Raw genomic sequence first — 13,166 nt, forward strand, 5'->3', positions numbered from 1 at the left:
TTCTTTAAATCTTTAGTCCGTAAATTCAGTCATAATTATTACGAAACGAAACTAAATAAATCAACAGTTGGTCAAAAGGTCAGTTGGTAATGTTAATTACAGCACGGTGGCTTGGTGGTTAGCACTGTGGCCTTGGGTTCAAGACCCTATCTGGGTGGAGTTTCCATGCGTGGGTTTTCTCCCACAGTGCAAAAGGAGGTTAGGTAAACTGGCAGTCCCTGACAAATTCTCCCCGAGTGTGTGACTGTGTGACGCTTTATGTTCAATAAAAACAGTTGAGGTAAAATGGGCCCAATAGTGGTGGCCTATATGCAGTGATAGACAGGATAAACATATGTGCTGAAACCTGATTTTAAAAAAGGGCTTTTCTTTTGCACCGTGTGCTGAAATGTGTGTGTGTGTGTCCAGTGTTGGATGGTGCTCTGTCACTACCCAGATATCAAAAAGACATTGATTCAATATCATACGAATCGTATCATATCATATGAATCGACATCAGTCATTATCATTGAATCAACATTGATTTCTAATGTTGATTCACCATTGAAACATGTTGAATAAACAACCAAGGCCAACACAGAATCAACACTCATTCAATATTGAATCAACATTGATTTCTGATGTTGATTCAGCATTGAAACTGCATGTTCTTTCCGACATTTAATAAATGTTGAATAAACAACCAAGGCAAACACAAAATCAACTCTTTCAATCGAAAGTTAAATGCAGTAAAATTGATTACATGTTTTTTTTTTAGGTGATTCAAATGTTGATTCAAGCCATAAAACAATTTTATAAAAATACCCTCTCTTCCACAAAGTAAAACTCAAAACACAACCGAGTTGAATTACAAAAATATATAACACAAGAAAACAGTCTTCACGTGGTGTGGTTCATAATTTCAGATGAAAACATACAAAAAAAAGAAACCTTCAGACGTTAATCATGTGACAAGCAGTGTTTGAAATGTTCTTCCTGGGAATGCTACCTTCTCTTTCAGGTACATAGCGCAGCCACTTCATGACAACATCTAAAAAGGTCAGCAAGGTCAAAGTTTTAAGTAGTATTACCTTATTTACATGTTTTTCTTTATTTTTATATTGTCAGGGAATCATGGACGTAATTTTGATTTCAAAAGTGGGGGGGACATAGATTCGTCGCTATTTAAATATTTGGTTTTAACCATAAAAACTGGGGGGGGTTGGTCCCCCCCGTCCCCCCCCCAAAATTACGTCCGTGCAGGGAATAAAACCAGGCCCTGTGAAAAGTATGGCAATTGTTTCAGCAAGGCCTGAAGAGAGCAAAGTGGCTGAGGGAGTGAGGTAAGATATAAAACATATGTCATTTTAATTCTGACTTAGAATTTCAGCAAAATACAACAAATGTAAAAAATATATACACAGATTGTGCTTGGTAGAATTAGTTTTGTGTTTTGCGCAGGAGCACAGTGTTCAAAGCTGTGACTGGGGATCTGCCTGATGTTTCAGTGTTTCGAGTGGCAGAGGTATATGCTGGTTTCAAGAAGGATGTTGCACTGATGATTACAACGATGGACATGTCCCCCAGTAGAGACGTTACACCTGATTTCATTGGCAGTAACACCTGAGATCGCTAACCAGATTGAGAAGGCAACAAGGTCACAGTTCATCCCAAGAGTGGCATGAACTACGGAAGTCACGCGTGACAGCTTCACGCTTCAGAGAGATTTGCCATGTCAGGGGGTGGAGTTCAGCAGAAAAGCTGACTGAAAGAATTTTGAAGGGCACTCACCAGACAGCTGACATGACGGGGGCTGGCAATGGAGGCTGCTGCCGTGGAAAAATACTGTGGCTTGAGAAATGTGAACTTCTCACCTTTGGTTTTCTTGTACACCTGTGACGATGGGGTCGTGGTGAAGGATGAGACACGAATCCCTCTTGTGGCGACAGACGTCACTTTTATTTTAAACAGATATTGCGCAATAGCGCACGATAAACACTCACAATCAGCACAACGTGCAGACATAGACAACGACGAGCACAGGACACTGCGCGAGCGCACATTAAATAGACAAACCACATTAGCCCCACGTGATCACGAGACGATTCACAGGTGAGACTTATTAATCACACAACAAAACCCTAACCACGTATATACATGGACGCAGACAAAGCACGTGGACAACGTTTACACACGCCCAAAAGGGAGGGGCCGGGGTCCTCAACGTGACAGACGCCCCCTCCAAGGGCACTACCCGTCCCGGGGTGCCAACAGGACCGAGTGCCCCGAACCCACGACGATGGGCGGATCCGACGCGCTCAGTCCTGCGTCTGGGAGGTGACCGCCCTTGGTGAAGCGTCCGCCACGGACCGCCTAGAACACCCTCCCTGGGAAGACGGGGGAAAAGACGGGAGACACATTAAACGGAACGTTCACAAACACACACACAGGCACGTTTACACAAAGTGGCACGAGAGGGAAAAATGGGTTAGGCACACAAACGGGGAGACTAACGAACACTGGTACACAAAAACATGAAACAGGGACCCAGCTACGCGCCAGGAGGAGAGCTAGGAGGGGAGAGAGATCGGGAGCTGCAGGCGCTGCTGCAGGGGATGTTCCTCCTCCAGCCTTTGCTGCGGACCCTCCGCTGGGTGCAGCGCGGCTGGCGGACGCGCCCGGTGCAGCGCGACCGTCGCACGCGCCCTGTGCAGCGCGGCCGTCGCACGCGCCCTGTGCAGCGCGGCCGTCGCACGCGCCCTGTGCAGCGCGGCCGTCGCACGCGCCCTGTGCAGCGCGGCCGTCGCACGCGCCCTGTGGGCCGCAAGGGAGCTCCTCCTCTGTGTCCATCTCCTCCTCTGTGCCCCGGCTCCACTCCATGGACTGCTCCGGGCTGCCACCCCGGGAGCAATCCATTGCACTTTCGCCGGAGCGGTCGGAGGATGGACACTTCACCGAACCCCCTTTCCTAGTCCCGGCTGCTCTCTCCGAGGGAAGCGGACTCTCCTCCTCACCCTCCGAATCGGAGCCTTCCTCCTCCTCCCCGTCTTCCTCTATGGTGGGAGAGAGACCTACGGGCGGAGGAAGGTAGTCCTCCTCCTCAGACTCCTCCTCCTCCTCCTCCTCGCCGTAGTCCTCGGGAACCGCGTCGCATACCGAGGGGGGGTGGGCCTCCTCCTCCTCGCCACCGTAGTCAATGGTGGAGGCGTCGTAATCCGAGGGGGGGTAGGCTTCCTCCTCCTCGCCACCGTAGTCTATGGTGGAGGCGTCGTAATCCGAGGGGGGGTAGGCTTCCTCCTCCTCGCCACCGTAGTCTATGGTGGAGGCCTCGCCTACCGAAGGGGAATACGCCTCCTCTTCTTCCTGCTCCTCCCCCTCAGAATCCTCCTCCCCGAATTCCACCTCCGGGGTGGACGCGATTACGCCTACCTGCAGCGGCGAGGTGGCGCGAGAAGGAGCAAGGTGTGAGGAGGGTACGGCTCGAGAAAAGAGACCACCTCCCCGTGGCTGCTTGTGCATGGCTGCCTGGCCATGGCACAAACGCGTTCCTGATATCGCGCATGCTCGTTTGTGTGCAAAACAATGGCCGACGCCAGCGTTTAGTGCAAGTTGAAATACCTCGTTTTTGTAATCAAACGAATCTTACATTCTAGTCTTGTATTGGCAGTGAATATGTTCATAAAGTTACTTTGTGGAAAGGAAAACTTTAAAGAATAGCCTGTTAAGTTATCTGCATTGTAAACTTCGCATGGGAACAATGTACATCCTAAATTCTGCAATGTGTGATACTGTGAAAGTAAATAGATAATAACAGTGGAAGGAGATGTATATTAATTTAATTAATTTAGTAATGCTGCTTGATCATTTATATATATATAACTACTATCAGTCTGCTTGTCTCATCTAATTTTAATTTTAATAAAATAAAATAAATAAAATAAAATAAAAATTTCGTCTATAATGGGTTAACCTATTATAGTTGTGTAATATTTTATTGTTTGGACAGAAGCCTGGCATTATGAGGACGAGCAAAGTGATGTAATGGACCCTTTCGTGTTTGGCTTTGAATCTGTGCAAGTAGGGGTGGGCGATATGGGAAAAAAATAGTATCACGATTTTTTTTATAAAATCACGATTTCGATTTTTTATCACGATCTTCCATCCAAAAAAAAAAACAAAAAAAATTGGGGCTACAAAGCTTTTTTTTATGCAGATTTCAATGAATGATATTGCAATTTTCCATGTGCAAACATTGTAAACAAAAAATGTAAACAACACACGTGACACTGTGTCACGTAGGGCTACGCCCCCCTCTCCTAGCTGTCACTGCGGTTTCCCTGTTCCTCTTGTCTGTTGTTCCCTGCTCCTTGAGCCCACCTTGTTGTGTGTTTCTATGGTTTCCCCACGTCTGCGCTTGTCGTTATTGTCTTCACCTGTTTCCATAGTTGCCAGGTTTGCGGTTTTCACGCCAAATTGGGCTTGTTTGAAAATCCAGCCGCGGGTAAAAATTCTGGGGTCGCGGGATGCGGTTCTTTGGGCTACTTTGTGCGGGATATTTTTGTAGGACCTGGCAACCCTGCCTGTCTAGTTCAATGTATTTATAGTCCCCGTGTCTCCCATGTCGGTATCGGTTATTTTGTGCTACTTACCTGTTTATTCTCTTGCCTCGTTCGTGCTCTAGTGGATTTAACTGTTTCTGTTTCGTCTTCGTCGTAAGTACGTTCAGCCTAGTCTTTGTTTCCCCTGCCTTTTGTTCTTTGTGCCACCATGCCCGTTTATATTTCATGTTCGTGCCTTGTTTTGTTCTTTGTGCCACCATGCCCGTTTATATTTCATGTTCGGACTGCCTACCTGTTATGACCCCTGCCCGGTATTACGACACTACCTTTGGAGTTCCATTTAATAAATCTCGCTCTCCTCAGCGTTTGTGTCCGCCTCCCTGCTCTGCGTCATGCAGTTCCTTACACTGTTAAAGTGCACTATTGCACTAAATATTTCCCAGCACTTTAAACTTCAAGTTAAATATTTATACATATAGTCGAAATGATTCAATATAATTCGCTTTTTTATCACATTATTAATGGTGGTTTATTTTCAAAACGCCCAATCTTAACGTCTTCACGTTCTGTCATGTTTCGTCCTGGAATTACAAGAGGCTCGTATTTGTTAACGTAATACAAGAGACTGTTCAGTCAGACAGATATTTGATGTGAAACGAAGTAGTTACAATTTCAAGCATTTCAAGTAGGCTACTTAGCCTAAATTCCAGCACTTTTCAAACCTGAAACACAAAGCAACATTAAAATTCGTCAAGTAAATGTTCCTTCCCCTGTTTTTGAGGGGTGTTTCTTTATACTACTACATATCGTTCGCGCGAGGTGTGGCGGAGTCGCGCGCTATGGTCACTTGTGTGACGGCTGCCCGCATTGTTTCACTTTCGGCATATTACTTGGGATGTCTACGTCTCAAGTGATTGAATAAATTTGTTGTACTGGCATCGGATGTTTTCACGTGTCTTTGCACACTTTACATATCGCTGTAGTTTGGTCTTGGTCAGTGGAAGAAAATCCGAATCAATTTCAGATTACAGAGCTGGATTTCCTCTTCATTACTAGCTCCTCGGTTTGGCTTTCAGCCGTCGTTGTTTTTATTTTTACAAACACATCATGGAGGCGTGGAAGACGCACAGTTTGCTGTGATTGGTCAGTCTGACCCTACGTCTGACGCATCGGTGGGAACCAGCATAAAAAAGTCATTGCGCTGATTGGCAAAGGCGATCTATACGATTTCTCTAATTTGGTAGATCGCCTGCGATTCTCCACTCGTTATCGCCATTCACGATTTTATATCGTCATATCGTGCACCCCTATGTGCAAGACATGCACCATTTTATGGCAGAGGTGCTTGACAACTTGTGAATACCAATCAACTGTAAATTGAACAGTGTTTAAAGAGGGGCTTACCCTCTTTTTTTTAGGGGCTTACTGATTTTTAGTATTGCACTGCGTTACAATGGGGCTTTTCCAAAAATAAAGTTCTAAATGGAAATCTTTTGTTTGTGTTTTCATGTATTTCTACCTGAATTTTATCTGCAAAACATTAAGTTTAATGTGCAATGAAGTTTTCAAATCCTTTGCAAACATCCTTATAATGCCATATGGGATGTTTCGTAAATACAAAGAGTGAAGGTATAACTAGTATATGTAGTTATTTATGTAGAAACGGTAAATGTGCTAAAAATATATATATATCAGTAGCGAACCGTGACCTTTAAACCTGGGCCCGCTACACCCCCCCCCCCGAAAAAAATGTTTTTCCTTTCTTAATAAACTGCAATAAAGAAAAACTGAGACGACAGTACAGCTTTAAAAACGCAATAAACAATAATATCTGTACTAGATAACGTCTTAAGTAAAATAAGTTTCCAAACAAAATAAGGTTCACAGCTCCGTGGTTCTCGGAAGCGGAATATGTAAACAATCACGCGCACGAGGACGTCAAAGGGATGAATCGAAACTAGCTAGCGGTGGTGCTAACGACAGCTAGCGTCGCCACAGCGGGCGGAAATTATCATACAGTTAAGCCCGCCCACTTAGAGAGAAGATATGATTGGTCAATTTTGCTGTCATTTGAAACTGCCAGGCCCTCTGTAAACGAACAGCGGGCATCACAGTCCTGATAGGGGGAGACACAGGCTCACAGGCTTCCACTTAACCCCTCACCTTCCAACACAGATTGAATAGACACGGGTGAATATTTTATTTGCTTATATTTTTGTAATTGTTTAGATGTCGAATGTCAAACTGTAAGTAGATAAAATAAAATTGGATAATTATATAATGCTTTAAGAATATTTTAGGCCCTCTGAGAGGGCGTAGAGGGCCCTGACGGTTCCCCACTGATAGATATATATATATATATATATATATATATATATATATATATATATATATATATATATATATATATATATAAATAATACAATTTTAAGCTTCTCATTTATTACTTTTATTTTGAAATTCCTATCAAATTACGCGATACTATAACGGAACTTCACCAGCGCGGTGCAGCCAGGATGAGAGAGCCGTAGGCTGCATCTCACGGCTGTTAAATGAGACAGTCTAGTCTTCGCAAGACGTATGTTTGCGTGACCACGCTCTGCCCCGTTTCATACGTTACATACGTGTTAGCGAGCTGTCCGACAAATATCACATCACCCACAAATGCCTAAAAGAAAATGCGTTGAACATGTATTCACGTTTGACGGGAAGTATAACTTCATAACAAAATTCAATGTATTTTTATAAACGTTACTTTTACGTTAATTTTACGTATAAACGTTTAGTAAATACTCAAAGCACATGTTTACCTGCAATATCATTAATAACTGGCATGTTATTTAGCATCTCATTGCAGTATAAATGTCCATATTTAAAAAATACCGACATTTAAAAACGAATTCTTCGGCCCGTACACTAGACTCCGCCTGTTTATTGTTCATAGAGCAATGAATCCTGGGATATGGTGGGACGCGAAGGATACTCAGATGCATCCTTCGTTTTCGGGGTTTTGAAGGCTACATTCGTCGGCCGCATAAGAAGGAGTCCACGAATTGGGACAGCCTCGTCGCGGCGCAGTGACGTAACCGGCCTACAAATGCGCACTTCGTGGGCTGCAGCCCCTGAATTGAGAAACAGCCATGGTGAGAGAGTCTCCCAGTCTCGCGCCGTATACTATTGGAGGAGTCGCTCCCTCCATATACGCACCACCCCCTCGCGGAGCATCTCCGCCAGCTCGGGGTCCTTTCGCTCGAGCCCCCGGGCTGTGGCCAGTTGGTAGGCACACACCGGGTCCTTCTCCAGCTCCTCGACCGACGGTGTGGCCTCTTGGCACGGGGGGGTGTCTTCCTCCCGCTCTCTCTGTGCCAGAGTCGACGTAGAGCCGCGGCGCGAGGGGGAGGACGAAGCGTGGTGATGTCGCTTGCTTGGGCGCTTTGCCTTCTTCTGCCGGGTGGCGTAGCCAGGCATGATCTTGGTGTCTCAGGACGGCTCGTCGTTCTGTGACGATGGGGTCGTGGTGAAGGATGAGACACGAATCCCTCTTGTGGCGACAGACGTCACTTTTATTTTAAACAGATATTGCGCAATAGCGCACGATAAACACTCACAATCAGCACAACGTGCAGACATAGACAACGACGAGCACAGGACACTGCGCGAGCGCACATTAAATAGACAAACCACATTAGCCCCACGTGATCACGAGACGATTCACAGGTGAGACTTATTGGCTGTTTCTCAATTCAGGGGCTGCAGCCCACGAAGTGCGCATTTGTAGGCCGGTTACGTCACTGCGCCGCGACGAGGCTGTCCCAATTCGTGGACTCCTTCTTATGCGGCCGACGAATGTAGCCTTCAAAACCCCGAAAACGAAGGATGCATCTGAGTATCCTTCGCGTCCCACCATATCCCAGGATTCATTGCTCTATGAACAATAAACAGGCGGAGTCTAGTGTACGGGCCGAAGAATTCGTTTTTAAATGTCGGTATTTTTTAAATATGGACATTTATACTGCAATGAGATGCTAAATAACATGCCAGTTATTAATGATATTGCAGGTAACCATGTGCTTTGAGTATTTACTAAACGTTTATACGTAAAATTAACGTAAAAGTAACGTTTATAAAAATACATTGAATTTTGTTATGAAGTTATACTTCCCGTCAAACGTGAATACATGTTCAACGCATTTTCTTTTAGGCATTTGTGGGTGATGTGATATTTGTCGGACAGCTCGCTAACACGTATGTAACGTATGAAACGGGGCAGAGCGTGGTCACGCAAACATACGTCTTGCGAAGACTAGACTGTCTCATTTAACAGCCGTGAGATGCAGCCTACCCTGCCTTCGAAGTGTGTGGCCACCGTGGGCTGCGGTCTACGCGGTCTACGTAGGCTGCAGCCCCTGAATTGAGAAACAGCCCATTAATCACACAACAAAACCCTAACCACGTATATACACGGACGCAGACAAAGCACGTGGACAACGTTTACACACGCCCAAAAGGGAGGGGCCGGGGTCCTCAACGTGACAACACCCAGATGCTCCTTGGTTGGGGGCCTCTCCTGATGGTCTCATTTATGATCCCAGAGAGTACCCGCCTTATGGCCTTGTAGAGATTAAATGCCCAAATATCAGGAGTTATGTTGACTGCATTTACCTTACCTGAATGGCACCCTTGCTCTGAAGCACCAGGATACCTATTACTGGCAAATTCAGGGACAGATGTTGATCTCAGGGCTGAAATGGTGTGACTTTGTGAATTATACACATGATGACATATTCATTGAGCGAATTCACATTGATAGCCATGTGAGAAAAACAAAAAGAGAAAAGTCAGATTTATTTTTTTACATTTATCTGCACAAGTGTCTTTCTTAAAAGATGTGTTGATATAATGATATAATGGCTCATTTGTAGATACACCACATACGGAGTTGAGGACCCCCCCCCCCATTGGTAGTCTTAATTATTTATTAAAAATAGTTATATTGTTAAGTAATCCTGTTTTGTTAAATACTTACCTGGTTTTGTATGACACAATGTCATGTTTTTGTTGTTCATCAGGCAATAATTGTTTCAGTGTTTATTTTGTTGCCTCTTAGTTCATTAACATTTAAAACATGTTTTCATGTAATGCAGAGTTCATAATGTGTACACAAGTTATTAATTTTTTCCACACAATTACTTTTGTTTCTTCAAAATACACATGATGAAATGTAAAACTTTCATTTAATCATTGATTATTTTTAAGGTACGATCAATACTACTGACATGTATGGGAATAATACTACAGAAATACAAGCAATGGTAAAATGTGTTGTCACGTTGAGGACCCCGGCCCCTCCCTTTTGGGCGTGTGTATTCGTAGTCCACGTGCCTTGTCTGCGTCAGTGGTACTCTGTGGTGATGGCTATGTCGTGTGAATAATGTGTCTCACCTGTGAATCGTCTCGTAATCACGTGGGGCTAATGTGGTTTGTCTATTTAATGTGCGCTCGCGCAGTGTCCTGTGCTCGTCGTTGTCTAAGTCTACACGTTGTGTGATATTGAGTCAGTGTTACCCGTGCACAGCAAGCGCAATTTACGTAAATAAACAGTTCTGTGACGTATGCTGCAAACAGGATTCGTGTCTCGTCCTTGCCGCCGCACCCAACGTCACAGAACGACGAGCCACACTGAGACACCAATATGCCAGGCTACAAGAACAAGCCGAAGAAGGGGAAGAAGCCAAGCAAACGGCATCACCGTGCCTCTTCCTCCCCTCCACGCTACGGATCCATGCCGACTCTGGCGCAATTGAAGTCGGACCCTGAGTGCGCCTACTTGCTGTGTGCGGCTCGGGAAACCGCCATCCCAGAGCTGGCGGAGGAATACCGCCAGACGGCTGCACAGGTATGGCGGGAGAAGCATCCCTCGCCTTCCCGAGAACTCTCGCCCATACGGGTTAGTGTCCCCGAGCTCTATGGCGAGACAGGGACGTCTCCAGAGGCGAGCTCCAGGAGGGAACACCCCTACACTGCGACGCCACGCCGACGTCAGAGGAGCTGGAACAAGACCCGCAGTGTGCCGACCTGCTGAGGATGGCTCGGGAGACCTCCAGCCCCGAGTGGGCGGTGGTGTTCCGCCAGGAGGCAGTGAGGGGCTGGCTAGCCAGACACCCGTCTCCTTCCCGCGCCCTCTCGCCGCTGAGGGTGGGCTCCTGTGTTATAGGTGCCACCCCAGAGAGCGAGTTCGGGTCAGAGGACTCGGAAGAGGAGGAGGAGGTAGAGGACTACCCCCCATCTATATGCGATGCCCCCACCGCCGACTACGGTGGGGAGGAGGAGCCAGATGACGTGGTGGAAGCCTACCCTCCGTCGATAGGCGACGCCTCCACCATAGACTATGGTGGAGAAGGGGAGGAGGACTACCCTCCGTCGGTGAGCGACGACACCACCGTCGACTACGGTGAGGAAGAGGAGGAGGAGTCGGAGGAAGAGGATTACCTCCCTCCGCCCGTAGGTCCGTCTGCCACCGTAGGGAAAGGCGGGGACGAATACCCCGAAGACGATGAAGGGGAGGAGGAGTACGGGGATTACCCTCCGTCCGAGGGCTCGTATGCCGAGGAGGAAGAGGAGAGCCCTCCTCCCTCGGAACTGTCGGCCGAGAAGGCTAAAGGGAGGCGGACTCCGTCCTCCAATCGCTCCGAGGGGGAGAGCATGGACTGCTCCCGGGGTGGCAGCCCGGAGCAGCCCATGAGTTGGAGCCAGGACAGTGAGGCTACCGAAATGGAGGTGGACGCGCCCACTGTCGACTCCAGAAGACGGTCGTGGAGCGAGGTGGGTGCACCATACAGCCAGCTGGGGGGAGAGTATGCCAGTCGCGCTGCACCCGGCGCATCCGCCAGTCGCGCTGCACCCGGCGCGTCCACCAACCGCCCTGCACCGGGCGGAGGATTTGCAGCAAGGGCTGGAGGAGGACCGTTCGCTGCAGCACCTGCAGCTCCCGATCTCTCTCCCCTTATCGCCCTCCTCCTGGCGCGTAGCTTGGCGCCTGTGTCGTGTGTGTGTGTACCGGTGTTTGTTACTCTCCCCATGTGTCTGCCTAACCCATTCTTCCCTCTCGTGCCACTGTGTGTAAGCGTGCCTGTGTGTGTGTTTGTGACCGTGCCGTTTAATGTGTCTAACGTTTTTTCCCCGGTCTTCCCAGGGAGGGTGTGCTAGGCGATTCGTGACGGACGCTTCGCCAGTGGCAGTCACCTCCCAGACGCAGGACTGAGCGCGTCGGATCCGCCCATCGTCGTGGGTTCGGGGCACCCGGGACGGGTAGTGCCCTTGGAGGGGGCGTCTGTCACGTTGAGGACCCCGGCCCCTCCCTTTTGGGCGTGTGTATTCGTAGTCCACGTGCCTTGTCTGCGTCAGTGGTACTCTGTGGTGATGGCTATGTCGTGTGAATAATGTGTCTCACCTGTGAATCGTCTCGTAATCACGTGGGGCTAATGTGGTTTGTCTATTTAATTAATGTGCGCTCGCGCAGTGTCCTGTGCTCGTCGTTGTCTAAGTCTACACGTTGTGTGATATTGAGTCAGTGTTACCCGTGCGCAGCAAGCGCAATTTACGTAAATAAACTGTCAGTGACGTATGCTGCAAACAGGATTCGTGTCTCGTCCTTGCCGCCGCACCCAACGTCACATGTGTAAAGGTTTATTTGTAATATTTGAACTTCAAGTAACAAAGTAACATTCTAATTTGAATGATAAACTTTAGTATTGACACATATGATACATGGGTTGAACAGAACATTGTATAAGTAGATTTGATGATTGTTTGTACAGTATTGTGTGTAAATAAAAATCCTTTATATTTTTGCAATGTTTTGCTGCTGTTTGACTTTAAAACAAATAGAATAGTCAGAAGTGCAGACCTGTAAATCTAATTAGTCTTAATTCCTCCATAAGTACACAGTATGCAATTTGGTAATCAAAGTTAAATAGCACAAACATATAATTTCATCAGTAACTTCTAAATTATATATTTATAGATTCAGTTTTTTAAATTGCTTTGCTGTTTGTGTGTAAACTTTGTCTACTGACATTTTGCCCATTCTTTTACTAAAGGTCCATTCTGGTAGTTCACTAGTAGACACGCAACAGTGTAAAACTGGTTAATAGTTCCTGTGATGCTCAGTGGGATAACTGTGTCAAAGAGCTTGTGCTGCTTCACCCTGCCTATCAGGCGCTCCACGTGAACCCAAAGTCGTGCAATTGACTGTGTCTCCCTGACCTCAGAGGCTGGCATCTGGGATCCACTGGACAGGGAAGCAGGTCTGTGGACTTTACATGGAGTTAGTCAGATTGTTACACAGTCATCCACAAGAAAGCCTCTGTCCACCATTATGGCCATCTCTGGAGTTAGCAACTGCGCAATCCCTGACTCCTTCAGAATTTGTTTGTCGCTGATAGAACCTGCGTACAAGGCAGAGACGAAAGTGACGGCACCATGAGGTGCCATGCCAACCAAGCCCTTGAAAGTGCAATGAGGCTTGTAGCTTGAGAAGATGGTGTTTGACAATGCAGTTCTGTGCAATCAAGGATGACCTGTGTATCTGCATAGTCCTTGAATTCTTCTGGTAGGTGAGCCTTGACT

The 13,166-nt window shown here is 46.8% G+C and overlaps 2 long non-coding RNA genes across 2 annotated transcripts; one reads left to right on the forward strand and one right to left on the reverse strand.

The window, feature by feature from the left end:
* Positions 1-7,069: 7,069 nt before the first annotated feature.
* On the reverse strand, positions 7,070-7,672 carry LOC143509830 (uncharacterized). Its single transcript, XR_013129799.1, has 2 exons — positions 7,349-7,672; positions 7,070-7,206 (listed from the first exon to the last, which is right to left on the reverse strand). It is a non-coding gene; the product is annotated as an uncharacterized LOC143509830 (long non-coding RNA).
* A 602-nt stretch (positions 7,673-8,274) lies between these two features.
* LOC143509831 (uncharacterized) lies at positions 8,275-8,876 on the forward strand. Its single transcript, XR_013129800.1, has 2 exons — positions 8,275-8,597; positions 8,740-8,876. It is a non-coding gene; the product is annotated as an uncharacterized LOC143509831 (long non-coding RNA).
* Positions 8,877-13,166: the final 4,290 nt, after the last annotated feature.

The sequence above is a fragment of the Brachyhypopomus gauderio genome, chromosome 3, assembly GCF_052324685.1.
Source record: "Brachyhypopomus gauderio isolate BG-103 chromosome 3, BGAUD_0.2, whole genome shotgun sequence".
NCBI lineage: Eukaryota > Metazoa > Chordata > Actinopteri > Gymnotiformes > Hypopomidae > Brachyhypopomus > Brachyhypopomus gauderio.